The following is a 23,920-nucleotide window of genomic DNA, read 5'->3' on the forward strand; positions in this document are numbered from 1 at the left end:
CAGTGTACTCATATACATAAAATGAGTAAATAAATACTTTTTGAAAAAAGAATCTAGAACTTATTGGTGAACATTTTTGTAAACTTTTTCACATTAACAGATATTTTCAATTTTCATGCACAAATAGTTTTTAATGAATTTATCTTATCAATATATACCCAAATAAAGACCAAGATATATATATATATTTCTCCTTAAGAATTCATGCTCCAAGAAAATGTGATTAATACAATGGAACATTATTTAGTTATTATAATCAATATAATGAACTCTGACCTGCCAGAAACAGTGACATCATCTCCTGCAGTGCCAGCCTAGTCCCTTAGACATGGTGGTAAAGGCTGGAGTGAACAGATTTGGCCATATTGAGTGCCTAGTTACAAGGGTTATCTTCTCATCTTCATCTGGCAAAGTGGATATTGTTGCCATCTATGACTCCTTCATTGACCTCAACTACATGGTCTACAATATGACTGTACCCATGTCAAGTTCAAGGGCATAGTTAAGGCTGAAAATGGGAAGCATGCCATCCACAGCAAGCCTATCACTGTCTTCCAGGAGTGAGTTCTCCCTATCATCAAGTGGGGTGATGCTGGCACTGAGAAAGGCCCAGAGTCTACTGGCATCTTCACCAACATGGAAACGGCCAGGCCCCACATGAAGGATGGGGCCAAATGGGTTATCATCTCTACCCCTTCTGCTGATGACCCCATGTTTGTGATGGGTGTGAATGACCAGAAGTATAACGACTTGCTCAATGTGTTTTCAGCAATGTTTGCTGCACCAACCTTATAGGCATAGACACCCTGGCTAATGTCATCCATGCCAACTGTCATCCATGCCATTGCTGCCACTTAGAAGACTCTGGATGGTCCCTCTGGAAAGTTGTGGCATGATAGATATGGGACTGTCCAGAACATATTCCCTGTATCCACTGGTGCTGCCAAGGCTATGGGCAAAGTCATCCCACAGCTGATTGACAAACTCACTGGCATCCACTTCCATGTGCCTACCCCATCATGAACCTGACATGCTACCTGGAGAAACCTGCCCAGTATGATGATATCAAGAAGATGGGAAGCAGGCATTAAAGCTCCCACTAATGGGCATCCTGGGATACAGTGAGGGCCATGTTGTCTCCTGCCACTTTAACAGTAACTCCCACTCCTCTCCCTTTGATTCTGGGACTGGCATTGCTCTCAAGGACAATTTTGTAAAGCTCATTTCCTAGTATGACAATGAATATGGCTACAGCAACAGGTGGATCTTACAGCCTACATGGCCTTCAAGGAGTAAGAATCTCTGGATCACTCACCCCAGCAAGGACAAAATAATGAGAGAGGGAGACAGCCTGTCCTAACTCAGTCCCCAAAAATGAGCATCTCCCTCACAGTTTCCAACCAGTTCCCTGAAATAAGATGAGGGACCTAGGAAACCCTACTCTCTTAAACTCTTGAAAACCATCAATAAAGTTTATTGCACCCACAAAATAGAAACAAAACCAAAAACCTACATACTGAAATTTGTAGGCAAATGGATGAAAACTGAAAGTATTATAATATGATATATATATTCATTTATTAGTGGATATTACCCAAAAAGAACAGGATACACATGCTACAATCCACAGACCCAAAGAAGCTAAATAACAAGAAGGCAAGGCTAGGATACTTGAATCTCACTTAGAAGGGGAAATGAAATAGTCATATGAGGCAGATGTGGGGAAGAAACTGGAGGAAGAAAGGGTGCAATCAAGATTAGGAAAAGAAAGGAGAAAGGGCCAGGAGAATGAATGCAATTTTGCAGCTGTCACATGTGCGGGATGAGAGAATCAGAGACCTGGGATGGGGGAGGTTAGGGGGAGTCTATGGAGATGACTCTAGCTGAGACTCAAAGCAGTAGGGAGTATGGAACCTGAAGTGGCCACCTCCTATAGCCAGGCCTGACCTCCAGTGGAGGACTGGGGACACCAACCCATCTATAAAACTTTTGGCCCCAAATTTGTCTTGCCTACAAGAAATGCTAAGTCAAGGATGAAGCAGAGACTGAGGGCAACCAATGACTGTTCCAACTTGAGACCCATCTCTATGGATAAGAACCAGTCCCTGACACTATTACTGATACTCTACTATGCTTACAGACAGCAGCCTAGCATAGCTGTCCTCTGAGACGCTCCATCCAGCAATTGACTGAAATATATGCACAGACCCACAGTCAAATACTGGAAAAAGCATGGGGAGGTCTCTGGAAGAGTTGGGCAATGGATTGAGGGAACTGTAGGGGATAGGATCTCCATAGGAAGACCAACAGAGTCAACTAATATGGACCTCTGAGGGCTCCCAGAAACTGAACCACCAGCCAAAGAGCATACATGGGATGAACCGAGGGCCCTCCACAAATATATAACATATATTCAACTTAGTCTTTGTGGGGGTCCCCCAACAACTGGAGCAGGAGCTGTTTCTAAATCTGTTGCCTGCCTGTGAATTCAGTTCCTCTATATGGGCAACCTTGTCTGGCCTCAATGGGAGAGGATGTGCCTGGTCTTGAAGTGACTTGATGCTCCAGGGTGGGAGGACACACAAGAGAGTCTCCTTATTTTCAGAGGAGAAGGGGAGGTGTTACAGGATGGGGTTGTGTGAAGTGCAAACCAGGAGAAGAGAGTGCTGTGATCTGAATGCAAAGAATATAAAAAGAATCAAGAAGCGATAAGGAATATGGAAATAGGATCCTATTCATATTCGAGACTATCTCTAAAAGTATAACAGAAAGCATTATTAAATTCTGTGTAATAAAGTTATGAATTATGATTTAAAAGCAAAATTCTGTCATTTCCAACATCCTTTATAGATGTGAGAAGCCAACTAACTAAAACAGGCTTGACACAGAAGGATAAGTACCATACGGTCACACTTATTTGTGGCATCTATAAAAGCTTGTCTTAGAGGCACTGAGAGTAGAATGACAAGTAGAGGTCAGGAGATAGCAAGTCATTGGAAAATGTAGATTATAGAATTAGAGTTAGTGGATGGGAGAGACAGGAACATTTTTTGCCACATTGTCACATAGAAACTTAACTATACATAATATGTTGTTCTTAAAACTGGAGACTAGAAAAGAAGGAATTTAAATGTTTTACTGTAAAAGGTAAGTTTTAAGAAATTTACATAAACACATATATGTATATTTATGCATATATAATGTATATGTGTATATATGCATGCACACACACACACACACACATAAACACACACATATACACACAGAGTTAGTTGCAGAGGACCCATGACTATATCATCTCATCGAGCTCTTATGTTGAGAGACCAAATCTTTTGGGTTCAGACTCTATCTTAGAGAACCTGACCTAAGATTGAACTCAAATTATCTAACAGACCAGTACCTAGAACCAGTTTCCAGGTTACCTCCCAGAAAATCCTGTGTCTAGCATCAGTTTCCAGATTATTCTCCCAACAAATCTGTTCCTTGAGGTTATCAGACTGACCCTGACACTTCGCTTCCTAACAACCACCAATCAGGAGGAAAACAGAAGCTTATGGCTTGGCTCCATACCATAAAATAAAAAAAAAAAAAAAAAAAAAAAAAACAAACAAAAAACCATTATTCTCATTCACCCCCAATCAGAAGTGTACCAGGCTAGATACCTGCTTCTTGCCTCTATAAATACTTGCCTGAAACTGGGCTCAGGGTCCCCTCCTATTCTCCTGTGTCAGAGTTGGTGGTATGGCCCAAGCTTAAGCTTGAATAAAGAGACCCTAATATGATTACATCCAATTTGGATCCTTGTGTTCTTTTTAGGCTTCATGAACATTTCCTGGCACAACACTGTGCTTACATACAATTCCGTACACAGAGATTAGGACACATGGATTTAAACACCCACTCTATTCCATTAGATCCTGATTTACTTAAATTAGGCTGCAGAGGAATTCAATGTCCTATAAGAATGCTGCAGAAATTTAATGAACATATCACTGACTTGGAAACTATTGGTAATCACCTGTTATGTATTACTTGTTTAACACCTTGAAAGCATCAAGGAAAAACTATACATCCACATCCACATCGTCTATAATTATCTTGCCTGCTTTCAAAATCTTCAAAGGCTACTGTTGATGTTTTGTCTAAGCTCCACCCCACATCTACCTGGCAATAGCCAGGTATGCCCCGCCCCAGAGATCTGGCCCACTATAAGAGGGGCTACTTGCCCCTCTTCTCCCTCTTTGCTCTCCTGCTCTCCACATATTTTCACCTCTCTGCCCCTTGGCCTCCACCCCCTCCACGTGGTCATGTCGGGCCTCCACTCCACTAATATCTCTCTCCTTCCCCCCCCTCTCTCTACCACTAACTCCCACCCCCTACTCTGAATAAACTCTATTCTATACTATGCCTGTGTGTGTGCGGTCCCTTAGGGGCAGAGGTGCCCAGGCAAGGGCCAGCCTGGACACCTTCCCCCACACCGCCAAGCCACACTCCCCTAGCCCCCTATCCTCTCCTTTTTAAGCCCCCACAGCTACCTTTAACATTTCCTTGGTATAATAATATGAACATAGTAGTTATTTGTGTACCTAAGGATACAGGGAAAAGCCAACTTAATCTAACATATTTGAGCATGTGAAACTATACAAAATTTATAATTAATGGATATAAGAACACAAAGTTCCTTAGGGGAACTGTGTTGTAGCGTAACTCAAATTGCAACCTTAAACACAATTACAATTTTTAATTAATTTGATTTATTATAAATTGATTTCAATTTGATTTAATTAGAAACATTAGAAGTTTTTGCGATGCTTATCTAATATCAATCAATTTTCTAATGATTAGAGACAAGAAAAGTAAAGGAAGTTTTCCAGTGGTTAATTTGAATGTATTCTATTTGCATTCGACTTGGGAAATCTATATTTTATAAAGCATACTAAGTAATGCATGGGAAATAATATGATCTATGTTTCATGAAAGCATATCCACTGTCTGTCACTGTCAAGTATTATCTTTGCAAATCCTCTTTTATAAAACGCCATTTATTGTCTAAGCAATATTTGTAATGTAGAACATCTGTATGGTTTCATAAAAAGCACATTGCTCACAGCTGCTCATTGTACTGCCTGCAGCTGTGGTGTAGTTTGCTGAGTAATGCCTGGGCTTCCCATTTTATCACTGAGAAGGAAACTATGAAGCCCAGATGGTGCATATTAATTATGTGGTAATGGGTGCTGGCTTCTCTTCCATTTCTCAGCAGGTCTCCTATTGATCTCAGTTCTGTCACGAACTGATACATGTCTGAGGAGAAGTCACTTTGTATAAACCTCATTTTCTTTATCAATATAATGAGCATGACAGTTTCAGCCTGTTTTCTCAAGCTCAATGTTTATGAAGCTACACAGGATCATCTGAACACAGGACTGAGCATTACAGTCACATAGGTTCCAAGCTCATATGACCTCTTTCAGACTTTGTATTTTCCAGAATGCATTCATGTGGACAAACTTATTTTTAAACTTACAGAAATGAGCAACAGTAGTTAATATTTTTTCTTTAATGATCTTATATTCCCTAGAATAAAGGAAACTAGCTATTTATAACAAGCTAAATAAATCTGACTTGAATTTTCTTGAGATGTGATTTAATAGCCACATTGATATACAACCTCTTTGGAGGGGCAGTATCCTTCTTTCTGCATTATTTTGTTTTTGTTTTTTTTAAAAAAAAAACAGTATAGTAATGATTATTGTCTGATAAAACAAATTTCTGAGCTGTTCATTTAGCATCTAATAAGCAATAGTACATTCTTGCTTGGATAAAAATACATCTCCCATGGGGGGAGGAAAGAATACATCTTCCAATCTCAGCATTTCTTAGTGGTCTTGGTTATTTGTGTAGAGCTGAGAACTTCTGGGATTTCTGCTCTTGTTTTCCTTCTTTAGCTGATGTTTAAAGCACCATATAGATGAGATTTAATGGGCATACCTTCTGACATTACTAAGAGGCAAAGTATCACTCCAAACTCCCTGATTCTCTTGGTCTAACAATTAATGAAAAGGGGCATGAATTTGAGAAAGAGCAAGCAAGGGTACTCTGACAAGGACTGTCGGAGACGGGACAGTGAAATTTATGAAATTTATGAAATTAACTCATATTCTCAAAAATAAAAGAAATAATATGATAGATTACTATGAAATATAAATAAAGAAATCACTGTGGAGTATTTACTTAAAGTAATGCAGAGTACAGAACAAAGCAGACCCTCGAAGTAAAATGTTGTCTCACCTATTTATATACTTTCTTATTAAAATGCAATATATTGTGAAAGTGAAATTCATTTTGTTCTTGATTAGATTATATTTGTAGTAGAGAAGCCAGAGCCTAGAGTCAAACATACAAGAAATTGGCATGAGTTTTTAGGACCACTATAAAAAACGAAAGGGGCTTAAGAATATGTTCTATGGGCATGTATGGAAGGGGATTTGCCTCAGTGGGCCCATGCTGAGGCATCCCTTCCCCCTGAGGGACAGAAAACAGGTATAGTATAGAATAGAGTTTATTTAGGGCATGGGGAGGGGAGTTAAGAGGGTAGTAGAGTCAGAGAAAGGCAGAGAGAGGGAGAGGGTAGAGAAGTAGAGGCCAGTCATGACCATGTGGAAAGAGGGGGAAGGGAATGGGGAAAGGAGGAGCAAGGGGGCCAGGGGCAAGAGAGTAAGAGAACAAGAGAATAAGAGAGAGAGAGGGTTCTCTTTGTTTGTACTTGATTGATTTCAGCCCTGAGTTTGATGATTTCCTGCCTTCTACGCCTCCTGGGTAAAATAGCTTCTTTTGGTTCCAGGGCTTTCAGATGTGTCATTAAGCTGCTAGTATATGCTCTCTCCATTTTTTTTGAGGCACTCAGGGCTATGAGTTTTCCTCTGAGCAGTGCTTTCATTGTGTCCTATAGATTTGGGTACGTTGTGTCTTCATTTTCATAAAATTCTAAAAGGTCTTTGATTTCTTTCGTTATTTCTTCTTTGACCAAGGTATCATTGAGTAAACATTTGTTCAGTTTCCACGTGTATGTGGGCTTTCTGTTGTTTTGTTGCTATTGAAGACCACTTTTACTCCATAGTGATCTGATAGGAGGCATGGGATTATTTCAATCTTTTTATATTTGTTGAGGTCTGTCTTGTGACCAATTACATGATCGATTTTGGAGAAGGTACCATGAGGTGCTGAGAAAAAGGTATATTATTTTGCTTTAGGATAAATATAATATATATATATGCATATATATATATATATATATATATATATATATATATATGCACACACACACACACACACACACACACACATATCTGTTAAATCTAATTGGTCCAAAGCTTCAATTAGTTTCACTGTGTCCCTGTTCAGTTTCTATTTTCCTGATCGGTCCATTGAGGAGAGTGGGGTGTTGAAGTCACCCACAATTATTGTGTTAGGTGTAATGTGTACTTTGAGCTTCAGTAAAGTTTCTTTTATGAATGAGGGTGCCCTTGCATTTGGAGCATAGATGTTCAGGATTAAGAGTTCTTCTTGGTGTATTTTTCCTTTGACCAGCAAGAAGTGTCCCCAGAGTCTCTTTTGATGACTTTGGGTTGAAAGCCAAAGGATTTCCCGGCATGCAATAAAGACACATGCTCCATTATGTTCATAGCAGCCTTATTTATAATAGCCAGAAGATGGAAAGAACCCAGATGTCCTTCAATGGAGGAATGGATACAGAAAATGTGGTATATTTACACAATGGAATACTACTCAGCAATTAAAAACAATGAATTCATGAAATTTTTAGGCAAATGATTGGATCTGGAAAATATCATCCTAAGTAAGGTAACCCAATCACAAAAGAATACACATGGAATGCAATCTCTGATAAGTGGATATTAATTAGTCCAGAAGCTCTGCCCCAAGGCACAATTAGCATAACAAATGACTCCCATGAAGAAGTAAGGAGAGGGTCCTGATCTGAGTTTTTATCTTAGCCATTCAAATTGGTGTAAGGTCATTTTGATTTGCATTCCCTTGATCCTTAAAGACTTTGAACATTTCTTTAAATATTTCTCAACCATTTCAGATTCTTCTGTTGTAATTTCTTTGTTTAAATCTATACCTCATTGTTTTAGTGGGGTTGTTTGGGTTTTTTTTGGAGGTTATATTCTTGAGTTCTTTATATATTTTGGATATCAGCCCTCTATCGGATGTGGGATTAATGAAGATTTTTTTTCCCAATCTTTAAGTTGCTGATTTGTCCTATTGATTAAGTCCTTTGTCTTACAACAGCTTTTTAGTTTCATGAGGTCCCATTTATCAATTCTTGATCTCAGAGACTCAGCCACTAGAGTTCTGTTTAGGAACGCCACCCTACCCCATCCCTCCAACCCGCTGCCTATTAGTTCAAGGCTTTTTCCCACTTTCTCTTCTATTAGATTCAGTGTAACTGGTTTTATGTTAAGTCCTAAGAAAAGAACTTCAGCTTCAACAAGGTATCGAAACTTAGAAAAGCTACACTCCAGCATGTCTTCCTTAAAATCAGGCAAATAGTACCTTGTAAACCTGAGTGGCAAGTGGCATTGGAATAAATACATCACACAATTGTTTAAATAAAGAGAAAAGAAATGATTGGCTGAACAATTACCCCAAAGTCCATAATGATCCCATATAGCCTCCTGATTACAGAAAAAGAGCCTTGTCCTCATTTTCACACTACAAAAACAAAGTCATCTCAATCCGAATTTGTTTCTTTTTTTAAGCATAAAATATTTTAAATATTAAATAAATAGTATAAAGAAAATCTGCAAACCTTTCCAAATTGTATTAAAAAAAACTGGTTGAAGAAATTGGAAAGCATAAAAGGAGAACAAAAAAATTATTTAATAGAAATTCACACAGATTAGAAGCTGATGAGATATTTGTATTAAGTTGTCCTTCATTTTTAATAGCACAACAAGACTATGTTTCAATCTAGATTTAATCAGTATTTTTTTTCTTTTTGCTTCCTTTTTTTCTTAAATTTATTACACTGAAAATAATGTTTTAGTGAATCATGTTTTGGGACAAAAATTTTTTTCAGATAATTAGTTTAAGATCAAATGAGCCTTGTGCTGTATGCCTATAATGTCAACTAATTTTAACTATCTGGGGAGTCAAGATAAGAACCTTCTAAGTTCAAGCCTACTGCACTAAACAGTGAGACCAACAGCAAGACCAAGACCAGTACGGAAAATTTAGTATGACAGTATCTCAAAAACAATAACAAGATCCCAAAAAGGAAACAAGTAACAACAATAACCAAAGTTTATAAAATGGTACTGCGAATGCAGCTCAGTGGTAGAGCATTTACTTAGCATGTATGAAGCATGCGCACATGTGCCTGTGAGTGTGTGTGTGTGTGTGTGTGTGTGTGTGTGTAGGCAGATGCTTAAGAACACAGTCAGCATATCCTTGTGTGAGTTATTTTGTATGAAGAAAACCATCATGTGCATACTTGAGCTACTTATCAGTGTACATGTGTATATTTATGTGAAGAGAAAGGTACACATAAACGCACGTGTGTATGGTATCTGATAGTATGTGTTACAGCTTGGTAAAGATGGACCACTTTCCATCTTTATTTTTGAGACATGCCTTTCACTGAACATAGAATTCAGCAATTGGTGAGGCTGGCATGTCAAGGAGCTACAAGCAGGTATTCACCTGTCCCAAGCCCTATCACTGAGGATTATAGGAGTAAGTTGCTATCCCAGACTTTTTAATCAGACTAAAACGTCAATGTGATTGAACCTTGGGCAATGAACTGATTTAACAACCCATGCAAAATTCCCAATCATCAGTAAAAGAAAAAAGAAGAAGCCATAAACCAACTGGTATTTTTTTTTTCATTTTTAAATGTGACTTGCAAAAATGTCATTATTTACATTGTTCTATAAGATGCTATAGTGATGCTGTTGTATGAGAAAGCATTTTACTTTCATGTGTGGTGTTATAGTGCGTAGGGTACTCTAGAGAAACAGAACCATGAGAATATATACATATTACCAAATGGATTCTCCAAATTGGCTTATACCTTTGGAGTTCAGAAGGCCAAAGATTTTCTCTACAGGTAAGTATTGACTAGTTGTTCAGTCTAAAAATCTAATGACACAGCATTCCAACTTGATGGTGAAATTTTAGAATATTCCAGTTTTCTGTACTTAAGTCAGTGAGAAGGTTGAAGAAGCTGGAGCTTGATGCCAATGAGGAATGATAGCCGTAACACCAGCAGACATGCGAGAAAGAACAGGCTCAGCACCAAGAATTTAAAATGAAATGATCGCTTTTTCCTAGGACTTCCTTATATCTGCACTGGAAGATGCTGGCCACTATGAGGGACAATCATCAATCCTACAGTTCAGATCTGAGAATTCAGTTATACACTTGCCCAGACTGTGTCCCTTAATTCATTCTAGAAATGATAAAATCGACAAATATGATTAACCATAACAGACAACTGTACAGAATATATATATTCTATTATATATATATGTATGTATGTATATTCTCTTCTACAAACTTTATTCTAACTAAAACTAGCAATTTTTCAGGAAAATTGTAAGCTTTTCTTTCTCCAGAAACCAATATTTTTCAAATAACTGATTTTTAAACTATATTAATATATAAATATAGCCATGATTTGTTCTTTAGCATATTTGATAGTTGGATATTATTGGATTCTTAACCATTTATGATATAAATATGTGGTTATATACCTGATATTGGAAAGAACTATCTACTTAATGCAAGTAAATGAATTGTTATTGGAGGACAATCTACAACCTAATTTTCTAAACCAGCATAATCTGTAACAATAATTTATAATAGACACACAAGAGAATGAAGTCTTCCATCTTATCAAGGAACCTCTCTTTGAAATAAATGGCCATGACCAGTCCTGAAACATACATGCTGGTAGCATTATGCAGACTGACCAAGGAATAAATACCGATAGGATGTACTAACAATTAGAATTTGAAAGAGATTGTGGAGGATCATACGGGGTTTTTATTATGGAGGAAAAAAGAGAGAGAAACATTGCAATCAAATTTTAATATAAAAAAATTTAAAAACAACATTTGAAAAAATCATCAGAAATAATATTTTTCAAAAAAATTAACATATTCAAGTATTTAGGGTTTTTTTTCTTTTTTTCTTTTTTTTTTTTTTTTTTTTTTTTTTTTTTTTTTTTTTGAGACAGGGTTTCTCTGTATAGCCCTGATTGTCCTGGAACTCACTCTGTAGACCAGTCTGGCCTCGAACTCAGAAATCCGCCTGCCTCTGATTCCCAAGTGCTGGGATTAAAGGCAAGTATTGACTTCTTAACATGAAAACTTCCTTCTTATTTTCTCTCAACTTACTGACAATTAATACAAATTAAATCTTCCATGAAGATGTTTAAGATCAGATAGTAGACATGCTTTTCACATAACTTAAGTTTATGTTATATATTAACTGCATACATACTGAGATTACTGAAATAAACTATAAAAATTTATTCTGCATTTTAATAAAGTAAACACTTATACTCAGTCTTGATTAATTGTTTTAACATCTTTTATACTTAGTTGTGTTGCTTACACTTCCTTTGACAGATGCTAATGATGAAAATAATATTTGATAAGCTGTGAGGATATCTTGTGTGCATGTAGTATTTAAATGAATAAGCCACATTTTTGCCACAAAATTGCATTCTATGTAATGCAAATTCATATTAATTGCAATTATATGTATTACATACTTGTCTTAGAAAAGGCTTTATCTGATAATGTCTTATCACTGGTTATTTTGGGTGCTTTTACTTTGAAGAAATATAATATATATTTTCAGTGAGTAAAAGTTGGCTGTATTTTTCAAGTTCCCCTGCTTTAGCTATTACCAGTAACATATTCTTAAACAGGATTTTCACAGATGTACCTCTAAGCTTCTGCATTTTTCCACAGAGAATCATCACATTAAATGTGATCACTTTCTCCAATGCCATTGGTAAGACTGAAAATCTTGAAAGCTTACACACTTTCAAAACCCTCTGGTTTCCTTAGGACTCAAACAGACATATGAAACAAAACAGAATTGCCTCACTTAGAAAATAAAAATACAGTAGCCCTATACAAGTTTTAATTTAGGCTAAACAGTGAATACTCCTTATTATATGTTTTTTTCTGGAAAGCTTAAAGGTGAGTCATAGAAATCAGGGCTGTGTCATACCTATGGTTTAAAAACCCTCCCTAAAAGGATAGAGATCTAGATATGTTAATCAGTAAGCATGGTTCATACTAAAGAAACACCTCTTTCATGCCTGTACCAAATAAACCAGGTGCTTTCATAGCAATAATAATTATTGCTATGAGTAGTCCTTAGCAATAATAATTATTCTAGACCCAATATGGAAGCCTCTGGTGGTCTGCTCTGTGAAGGACTTAAGCCACCACTAAGCTCCACATATAGGACTACCAACCTCTTTAAGCCTTGTTTGTGAGAGTTTTATGAATATAACTCTTAATGTTACCAGGAGACATAATTGCACAATAAAGTCCCTGATCTTGCTCTTAAAATCTTTCCATTATGTTCTCAGTCATCTACAATATTCCCTGAACTTTGGGTGTTGGGATATTGGAGTATTGTATAAATGTATCCATTGAAACTGTGATCCACCACTACACAATTTGATTTGTTAATGGTTTTCTGAAGTGGTCTCTGTCTATTGTGAGAGAAGTTTCCTTAATGAGGTAAAAAGAAAATATAATTATCCAATCTGGGTCACTTTGGGAGCCCTGCTGGAAGTAAAAAGTAGAAGGGTTAACTTATCTTTTGCATAAGGACAAATGATTATAATTTTAAGTTAGGTTTCATGATAGTTTAGCAAATTAGTGGTTGTATATTCTTCTCCAATAACCATGATATCACTAAGCACTAATTTCTTACTTACATTTCTAGTACCCTATATAGTATCTCTCTTGTTAAATGGGACACAAGTCCATTAAAGAGATGTTTGTTATTTCCAAGGTATGTGTACTACTACTATACCCAAAGTATTATCATGCCATGATGGTTGTTAATATAGTTCATCACCATATTGGTTAGATAGTACTGTTGATTGCCTAACTCCTTCAAATGCTTGCATAGCACATTCTGGTACCATGAAATCTAGTTCTCAAGGAGGGACCACTTAGATAAGTTTTATCTCAGGTGTCTCTGAGCCCTTTTTCTGAAGTGTAGGGTATCTTTAGTAAAATGGTCTTACTATACATCTCTGGGGTAACTAAAGTTAACCTTAATATGTTGTTTGGGAAGTATCTTCAAGAGTGCTGGACAACAAATTAAAAGACAACCGGTTTCTTATCTGATATTGAGTTTTCAGTTACTTCTTGAGTTCTTTGTATATATTAGATATTAGTTCATTATTGGATGTAGGGTTGGTAAAGATTCTTTCCCAATCTGTTGGTTGGCAATTTATCCTATTGACAGTGTCCTTTGCCTTACCGAAGCTTTGCAATTTTATGAGATCCCATTTGTCAATTCTTGATCTTAGAGTGTAAGCTATTGGTCTTCTGTTCAGGAACATTTCATGCCCATGTGCTTGAGGGTTTTCCCACTTTCTTTTCTATTAGTTTCAGTGTATCTGATTTTATGTGGAAGTCCTTGGTCCACTTGGACTTGAGCTTTGTACAAGGAAATAAGAATGGATCAACTTGCATTCTTCTACAAGTTGACACCAGTTGAATTAGCACCATTTTTAAAATATTCTGTCTTTTTTCCACTGGGTGGTTTTAGGTCCTTTGTCAAAGATCAAGTGACCATAGGTGTGTGGGTTCACTTATGAGTCTTCAATTCTATTCCATTGATCTACCTGCCTGTCACTGTGCCAATACCATGCAATTTTTATCATGATTACTCTATAGTTCAGTTTGAGGTCAGGGATGGTGATTCCGCCAGAAGTTTTTTTATTGTTGAGAATAATTTTCACTATCCTGTGTTTTTTGTTATTCCAGATAATTTGCAAATTGCTCTTTTTAGCTCTATGAACAATTGAGTTAAAATTTTGATGAGGATTACATAGAATCTGTAGATTGCTTTTGGCAAGATTGCCATTTTTTACTATCTTAATCCTACCAATCCATGAACATGGGAGATCTTTTAATCTTCTCAGATATTCTACTTCTTTATTCAGAGACGTGAGGTTCTTGTCATCCAGATCTTTCATTTGTTTAGTTATAGTCACTTCCAAGGTATTTTATGTTATTTGTGACTATTGTGAAGGGAGTTGTTTCTCTAATTTCTTTCTCAACCTGTTTATTCTTTGAGTAGAGGAAGGCCACTGATCAGTGGATATTAGCCATTCCATATACAGTCACCAAACCCGGACCCTACTGTGGATGCCAGGAAGTGTTTGCTGATGGGAGCCTTATATGACTATCTCTTGGGAGGTTCTACCAGAGTCTGAAAAATACAGAGGTAGATTCTTTCAGGCAACCATTGGACTGATGCAGGAGTTGTTGAAAGGACTGAAGGAGCTGAGGAGTTTTGCAGCCCCCATGGAAGGAGCAACAGTGTCAACAGGTCAGATCCCCAGAGCTCCAGGGGACTGGACCACCAACCAAAGGGTACACATGGAGAGACCCATGACTCCAGCTGCATATGTGACAGAAGATAGACTTATTGGCATCAGTGGGAGGAGAGACCCTTTGGCCTGAGTGTGTTCAATGCCCAAGTATAGGGAATGCCAGAGCAGGAAGACAGGAGTGGGTGGGGGGATCACACTCACAGAAGCAGGGGGGAGGGGAGATGGCATAGGGGATTTCTGAAGGCGAAACCTAGAAAGGGGAAAACAGTTGAAATGTAAATAAAAAATCCAATTAAAAAATAGGATGCAGAACTAAACAGAGTGCTCAACAGAGGAATTTCTAACAGCCAAAAAGCTCTTAAATACATGGTCAACATCCTTAGCCACAAGAGAAATGAAAATCATAACAACTATAAGAATTCTTCTTGGTCCTTTCAGAATAATTAAATTCAAAGTCAAAGACAAAGCTCATGCTGGCAAGGATATGGAGCAGTTGGAACACTGTCATTGTGATGGTAGTACAAACCTTTACAGTGACTTTGGAAATCAATATTGTGGTTTCTCAGAAAATTGTTGATCTACTTCACTATCCAGCTATGCAATTCCTGAGCATATACCCAAATGACATTCCACCATACCACTGCGAAGTTCCTTCAGTGATTTTGAGACCCTTACCCCACCATACCACAAGGATACTTGTCCAACTATGTCCACAGCGGCTTTAAAAATAATAAGCAGAAATTGGAAACAACTGAGAGATTGATATAAAAATGTTATATATAAATGTTTTATATATAAATATAAAAAATGTTTTATATAAATATAAAAAATTATATTTACACAATGGAGAATTACTCAGCTATTTAAAACAATGATAATATGAAAATTTCAGACAATAGAAAAGATCTTCTTGAGTGAGGTAACCCAGATCCAGAAAAACACACATGGTATATACACCTGATAAGTGGATAACTATACTATAATCCACAGACCCAAAGAAGCAAAGTGACAAGGATAGCTCAAGAGGAAAATTTGAATTATATTGAGAAAGGAAAACAAAATACACATTGTCACTGCATGAGAAGGGACTGGGCAGGGAATGGGGGTGGGGATTGGAGTAGGAATGATCAGTGGGGAGAAGGACAGAGGGAGAAAGTACTGGAAAAGACACTTTGAATTGATGGGAATGTCTAGGACAAGCTAGAAACCTAGGTCAATAGAAACTTGAAGGAACTAGGAGGGTGCTCCTAGCTAAGACTTCTACCAGTGGAGGCAGGAGGGGAGATATAGATCCTAAATCAGTCATCACCAGAAACCAAGCAAAACATCCAATGGAGGTACTGAGATACCAACCCAGCCACAACACCTTCAACATACAATTTTTCCTGCCTACAAGATGTGCTGGGTAAAGGTGGCATAGAATTTGTGAGAATGGCCAAGCAATGACTGGTCCAACTTGAGACCTATGCCATGAAATGAAGCCCTTCCCTGACACTGCCTGTAGGGCCAGGAGCCAGAGGCTGAGTAGCCCAGTGAACAGAGATAGAACCAAATACAAATAAGAAAGGGTATGTCAATTCAATGGTCCCTAATGAAATTTTGCTATACTCATAGACTGGTATATATCCTAATTTTCATCAGAGAGGTTTCACCCAGCATCTAATGGAAATAGATGCAGAAATCCATAGCCAAACATTAGGTGGGCCTTGAGAAATCCCATGGAAGAGGGGGAGGGAACCTTATAGGAGACTAAAAGATCAAGGACGCACAAGAAAACCAACAGAATCTACTGACCTGAACCCATGGATACTGTATTGCCAAACAAAGAGTCAGGATGGGCCTCAGATAGGCCTTCTGCACATATGTTACACAGTTACATTCCTTGGTCCTCTTCTTGGACTCCTAACAATGGGAGAATGAGCTATCTCTGACTATTTTGCCTCCTTTTGGGGCCATTTCCTCCTACAAAGTTGCCTTTTTTAGCCTTAGTAGAAGTAGAGGTGCTTAGTCATACTACAACTTGATATTCTATATCTTGTTGATAACCCTTGAGGCTGGCCCTTTTCTGAAAACAACAAAAACAAAAAAAAAAAGACAAAGAAGAAATGGAAGGAGTTGGGAGGTAGTAATTGGGAGAAGAGGAATAAATAAAGTATGTATGTATAAATATACACAATTTATATTTATACACAATTATATGTACTGTAGGTTACTTTAGGTAAATGGTTAATACTATTCTGGCATTCTTTGTGGGGTTTTTATGTGTTCTTTATGTCAGCCATGCATATTATTATTTTACTACTTAACTCCTTCTCCTACATTGACCTCTGTCTCCATTCTTAAGGAGCCTCCCACCTCTAATATCCTCTATCAGATCAATTATATCCTATCATTCCCTTACCCTTCTCCCATGTTCTTCTGTATTTACCTCCCTTCTCCTCCCTAAAGAACTCTGCCCCTTCCAGTTTCTATTGTACCATGTTTTCTCTATTCTATCAAGGGAACAGTCATGTTTTGGATTTCTAATTTCTTTATTTACTAAATGCTATGTAGTTACATCTGAAGATTTGGAAATAGGAGCTTCTAGTAAGATAGAGTATGAAACCATTTCCTTTCTGAGTCTGCACTAATTCAAGCAATATGATCTTCTGTATCCTTTTTGTTATTTGCAGTCCAGATGTTGCCTACTTTCTTGGTTCCCCCTAACACATACAGTTGCTCATCCCAGTCCCCCTCCCCTTGCCTCTGAGATGGTGTTCTACCCTCCCACCAGGCCTTCTCCTACCTGGGGTCTCAACTATCTCTAGGGTTAGGCACATCTTCTCCCACTGAGGACAGATCAGGCAGTCCTCTGTTATCTGAGTGCCTGGGACCTCAGAACAGCCCATGCAGGCTGTTTGGCTGGTGGCTTAGTCTCTGAGAGCTGCCTGGGGTCTAGGTTCGTTGAGACTGCTGGTCCTTCTCTAGGGTCATCCACTTTGCAGGTTTTTCAATTCTTCCCCTATTTCAACTACACAGGTCCCTGACTTCAGTCTAATGGTTGAGTGTAAGTGCCTGTCTCTGTCTCAGTGTGCTGCTAATAAAACCTGCAGAGCACAGTCATGCAGTCTTCAGTCTCATTTTCATTCTTGTCCCTGCAGTTCTTTTAAATAGGAACAGATCTGGGCAGAAAGAAATTTTGACTGTGGGTTAGTAAAAAAAGTCCCTCCACTTGGGCCCTGTCTAGCTACTAGAGGAAGACTCTTTGGGCTCCCTCTCCCATTGTTGGGCATATTGGCTAAGGTCACTCCTGAAAGTCTTTCATTTCCCACCCCCTACCTCCCACCTTCAAGGCTCTTTGATTGGCAATACAGTATCTATGGGTTCAGGTCAGTAGATTCTGTTGTTTTTCTTGTGGTTTTCTTGATCTTTTAGGCTCCTATAATGCTCCCTCCTCCTCTTCCATTTATTTTCCTGGCCATCTGTCTGGGCTCTCACCTGTCCCCCACCCCTCCACTCATACCTGAACCTATTCTGCTGTTCCCCCCTCCTTCTCTTTTCCCACCTGGTCCCTCCTTCCCTCTTCCTCCTGTGATTATTTTCTTCCCTCTTCTAAGTGGGATTGAAGTATCCTCTTTGGGGACTTTTTGCTTGTTACACTTCTTATGGCCTGTAGGTTGTATCCTAGGTTTCTGTACTTTTTGGCTAATATCTACTTATCTGTGAGTACATAGCATGCATGTCCTTTCTGTGTGTTTTGTTGTTACTGAGTTGCCACACTCAGGATAATATTTTCAAGTTCCATCCATTTGCCTGAAAATTTCATGAAGTCATTGTTTTTCTTAGCTGAGTGCTTCTCAGCAATTCAAGATTTTTCTGTTGTGAATTCTCTGTTTAGGCTGTGCCCCAATTTTTAATTGGCTATTTTGGTTTTTGGAGGTTAACTTCTTGGGTTCTTTATATATTTTTGATATTAGCAGTCTACCAGATGTATGGTTAGTGAAGTCTTTTTCCCAATCTGTAAGTTGCCAATTTGACCTATTAATGGTGTCTTTTGCCTTACATAAACTCTTCAGTTTCATGAGATTCCAATGAGTTTCATTGCTGATTTTTGAGCAATGATCTGATTATTAAAATTAATATTAACACACAATAAAAACAATAAATATTAGGACAGATTTATTATTTTAAATACATTAAAACTGTTACTTGTTCCAAATTTCTGTAAGAAATGACAAAGACATAACTGTAAGATATTCATTTTTTTTTGTTTTTTAGGGGTTTTTTTTGGATTTGCCTTTTTCAGACAGGGTTTTTCTGTATAGCTCTGGCTGTCCTGGAACTCACTCTGTAGACCAGGCTAGCCTCGAACTCAGAAATCTGCCTGCCTCTGCCTCCCAAGTGCTGGGATTACAAGCGTGTGCCACTACCGCCCAGCTACTGTAAGATATTCTTATTTACTTAATTTAAATTAATTTGAAACAATTCTTTGTTTTTATATTTTGTTCTGTTAAATATAACTCTAGATTTCCCACAACATTTGATTTTCACATCTGTAGTTCCAATTATTGATCCCTTTATAAAATATGAGAAAAAGAATATATCAGAGTCAGAAGAATTATGAAATCAACTCTGTAATGCTTACTTGGAAAATGTGGACACATTATAATATCATTAGAATTTGGGCATTCATTCCTATTATTGACAATCTAGAAATTCTGAGATGAGGATACTGAAATCATACCATTATTGACTGAACATAAATAAACTGATCAAATATTCAATCAATACTTATATTAAATGTATCTTATGTTCCAAAACTTTTTTTTGAAAAAGACTAAAACATCTACATGTATGTAGGCTATGAAGGGTGTGCCTCACCTCCAGACATTTCCTAATAAAGATTTCTTTCATGGCTCCTTTTAGTTTTTGCTTTTCTGTTGTTCCTTGTTTTGTTAAAATTATTATTATCTAAGATCTTTAAATATAAACAAGTTATAACTTGTTATGTAACTCACCACCAAATCAATATGTGTATCCCTTTAAATATCCATTTATTTATCACATAACAGAATTAGATCTGTAGTATTTGACATCACTAATCACAATGCAAATGACACTATCTTGACCTACTAACAGTGATATTAGTGATCTAAGAAACAAAATATAAATAAATAATATCTATAAGTTCAGATGAAGATATAGCAGCACATACAATGAGCAGACACTGCGGAATACCAGGACATGGTACTTTAAGCATGAAGATAATGAGGAGCCAAACTGAGTGCATGGGATTTAAAAAAATGACAGAAGCATCTGCAGCAAGCACTATTTCACAGAGAAAAGATGGACACAAAGGTTTTTAGTAGGGAACTAGTCCAGCTGGAAGATTTCTGAGGATGTTAACATGGTTTGTGAATCCTCAGCCAAGAGAAAACCAACCAACTGAGCTGAAGTTTTACAAATGAATAGAACAGAACAAGGGGAGCCTGGAAATCATAGGCTTCAGTTTTACTCTGCTATGAATAAGAGGGTATTGTAGAGTTTTTTGAAGAAAGGCATGCTGGGATTTGGCTGATGATTTAAAACAGATAATTCTTTATGTATTATTATTATGAACTGTTTTAGGACAAAGGTATATACAGGGAAGTGATAATAGTATCTTGGAAATTAATGCAACAGAATGTGGTTAAGAGGAGCTAGACTTAGACACATTTCAAAGAGAAACACAGCAGTTTATCTGATATATTCACTTGGGATACATAAAGAATGAACTAGAGGAAAAATGCACTATAAAATTTTGTCCTGAAGGTTTAAAAATAATAGACAAAAGATGTATTACATAATCGGAAAATATTAGAAGAGAGATTGTGGGAGTTTAAGAAAGCATAGATAAATTGATCTGAAGCCCAGCGGTATTATTTGAATACACTATTATATAGATAGATTTCAATACTTCAGTCAATTCTTATATTAAATACATCCGATGTTCTGAAACTATTTTTCCCCAAAAGAGGAAAACACCCACATATATCTGGTCTCAAATTGGAGGTACACATTTGTTAATGATTAACATCCTGACAATACATACAGAAGAGGAGGGTAGATGAGAGCAGCCTAAGTGAACGGGAGTACAGAAAATGATACATTATCAAGGATGGATCTCGTAATTTGAGGTTTGAGAAAATGAGATGGGTGCTGTAAGTGTCATGAAACCATAAGGACTTTATCACAAGGAGAATGTGAAATGTGGAATATCCAAAGCAACCAGGTTTGGGAGCCATCTTACCTGCTTATATGAAAGCCTGCCTGTCAGAGTCAAGTCAGGCCAGGGTCTACTGGCAGATTTCTTGGCCTGCTGATGCATGGGATGGTAAGAGGAGAAACACTTGAAACTAACTGCGAGGGGCTAAATGTTCTGTTAATATTGAAGGAAAGAATAGAGAGGCTTCCATATAGAAATAGATATTCAATGTATATCAGCCATTATCTCTGTTGGCTTGTGACTTTGTTTCCCACAAAACTGTAAAGTATATAAAGCCTAAGAGATTTAGACACTAGGCTGTTGCAACATTCACTGGACAGCCCTCCATATTTCTAACAGTTTCTCTGAGTCTTATTTTCCACCTTTCCTATAATCATCTACACTCCAGCCTCAAGGAACTGCTCTACTTCCTACTAGTTGAACCAGTACAACCAGGTGTGTCAACTGCTTCTGAGCAGTGAAAGCAAGGGACAGAAGAGATGGCCATGGTTATCCAATGGAAGATCTTTTTGCCCTATAACAGATCAACTATTTCAGAATCTTACAAACAAATATTGTCCGTAAACTGGTAAAAGATGGAACACAAAGTAAACCCATATAAATATGTGCATATATTCTGGCAAAAATTGGAAATATAAAGATATGTAAATGGATCAATATAGAGTTTCCCAAGTTTTCATTCTTTAATTAGATGCTTCTAAAGTTCCTTTCAAATAAAAAGAAGACTGTTGAAGCCAAGACCTTCAAAGCTTTGACATGACTTGGGAAACAGGAAATTAAGAAATGGCAAAAATCATGTAAAGTTGAGATCAAGTGGGCCATGTGCTGGAATGGAGACATAATAGCAGACACAAGATAGAATGTTTATTGTATTTTTTATCATCAGATGAACAATAAGATAGGTTTATTGTATAAACCTGTATGAGAAGCAGGACTAACTGATCTTCTCAGGGACCTTTATGGCCAATACTTTGCAAACATCCTGGTTTTAGCTAGGAGTTAAGCTACCTATCAACATCCATAGTTAGCCCTGAGGATGTGCTCGCCATTTCCATGGGTCTGAGGTACTGGTGTCCTTGATATGGTCAAGCTCATATGATGAATATTTTTTCACACAGGATACTCTCAGTCCTCACTAGGTATCATCACCAATTCCAATCTATTTTCTAATCAGTTAGTGCTATCAAGTCAGATTATATAATTGATATACTGCAGGGTTAGCAAAATATGAGGAAACAAGAGCACATATGTTTTTTGGAAAAAAAATCCAAAATAATTTCTTCTATGTGTGTGTGTGTCTGTGAGAGTGTTAGGTAGATATATGGATAGACAGACAAACAGACAGACAGATGATAGATAAATAGATAGAGGAGAGAAATATTTACAGTAAATAAATTAGGCAAAAAAAGGGATGGAAAATGTAGAAAATATTCATATATAAAATTCTCAAAAAATTAAAAATATCATTTAAAAGGATGAAAAAAGAATAAACAATATGAATAAAAATAAAGAAAGGTAAACATGTAAATGAAGACAAAGCAAAAAGAAAAGACTATAAATTTTGTTTAAGACTTTCATTTTTAGTTTTTAATTTATAGAATCGTACTTTGTCCTTATGGTTTTTATTTTATACATTGTAGATATTTGCCTATATGCGCATATGCATACAAAGACAGTTATATACATGTATAAGTATAATCAAATGCACACATAACTTCTAACATTGAGAAAACCCAAATTATGTTCTCAAATCATCAAGTTTAAAATGGAATAACTGTTTCTGTATTTTGAAATTTTTGTTGTATAAAAATTATTGGTGTGGCCCAGAGTGTATATAATGAATGCAAAATAAGATGATCAACTGTTCCTTTTCAGGGAGATTGAACAATGAGTAGATATTAACTGTTATTTTCAGATTACAGTTGGCTAATAGTTTCTTACACATATTTGGTAATATAATGTATATCATTCAAACTTACCTAGTTCTTAGTACTTTCTCAGCATAAAAAAATTACACTTGAAATTTATACTCCAAGAATAATATTTTAATAGAGACAGGTACTCTCAAGGTTATATTAAAATCTTTCTTGAAAATATATTATTAATTCCTTAATAATCAATTTTTCAAATAAAATGTAAAAAATAGAGACTTTTACCACATAACCTTGATGCACACTTACCCTCTGGAAGAACAAGACAAAATCAATTTTTCTTTAAGGAGACATGGTCATAATATTTTATCACAAAGGGAAAAGTAACTAATATGGAAGCTGTTTTCTGAAAATGGACTGATGCTGTGGAGAGACTGGTCATGTTGATGTGCTTTATTTTTTATTTTTCTTTATTAATTAGAATTACAAGACTGGAGCATTAGAAAAAAGTAATTAGCTGGTACAAGCAAGGCTTAATGGGACATTTACTAATAGACTGGAAGACTGCAGTGTTGTAAGAACTTCAGATGGGGGAGGGCAAACTCAAGAGGTTTTAGAGGACATAGTTTGTAGTTGTTTGAATGAGAGTGCCCCATGACTTCATATGTTTGAATGTTTGCTCCACTGTTAGTGGAATTGTTTGAATATGGGTCATTTGAGGAGCTATGTTACTAGGAAGCTATTACTATGTTACTATGTAGGTTTCAAAGACCTACACTGCCCTACACCATGCTCTGACATCTGTCTGAAAATAAAGATGTAAAGCTCTTAGCCACTGTCCTCAGTACCATATGTGTCTGCTCCCTACCATGATGATCATGGACTAACCCTCTGACTCTATCAGCAAGCTCCAGCTGAATGCTTTCTTTTATAAGAGATGCCATTTCTGTGATATTTTGACATAGAATCTGGTTGCCTTTTGCCCATAGCCTGAGAACTTGCCTAAGAATAAATTTAAAAGCAATGAACTATGTTTTGCCCACAGAGGAAATTTCAAGATGGTATAAGGCTGAATCTATGTTTTGGTTTTTACTGTTTTTCATTATGCAAAGCTACAATGAAAACCAAGTAAGGCAGAAAGAAAACCAGAGTGAACAATATGTAGCGGTAAATGCTGCTAAT

General features: G+C 36.9%; 1 pseudogene; it reads left to right on the top strand.

Annotated features, from left to right (window-relative positions):
* Positions 1–328: 328 nt before the first annotated feature.
* On the top strand, positions 329–1,296 carry LOC127683666 (glyceraldehyde-3-phosphate dehydrogenase-like; annotated as a pseudogene).
* Positions 1,297–23,920: the final 22,624 nt, after the last annotated feature.

This window comes from Apodemus sylvaticus, chromosome 4 (genome assembly GCF_947179515.1).
Source record: "Apodemus sylvaticus chromosome 4, mApoSyl1.1, whole genome shotgun sequence".
In the NCBI taxonomy this organism is placed as follows: domain Eukaryota; kingdom Metazoa; phylum Chordata; class Mammalia; order Rodentia; family Muridae; genus Apodemus; species Apodemus sylvaticus.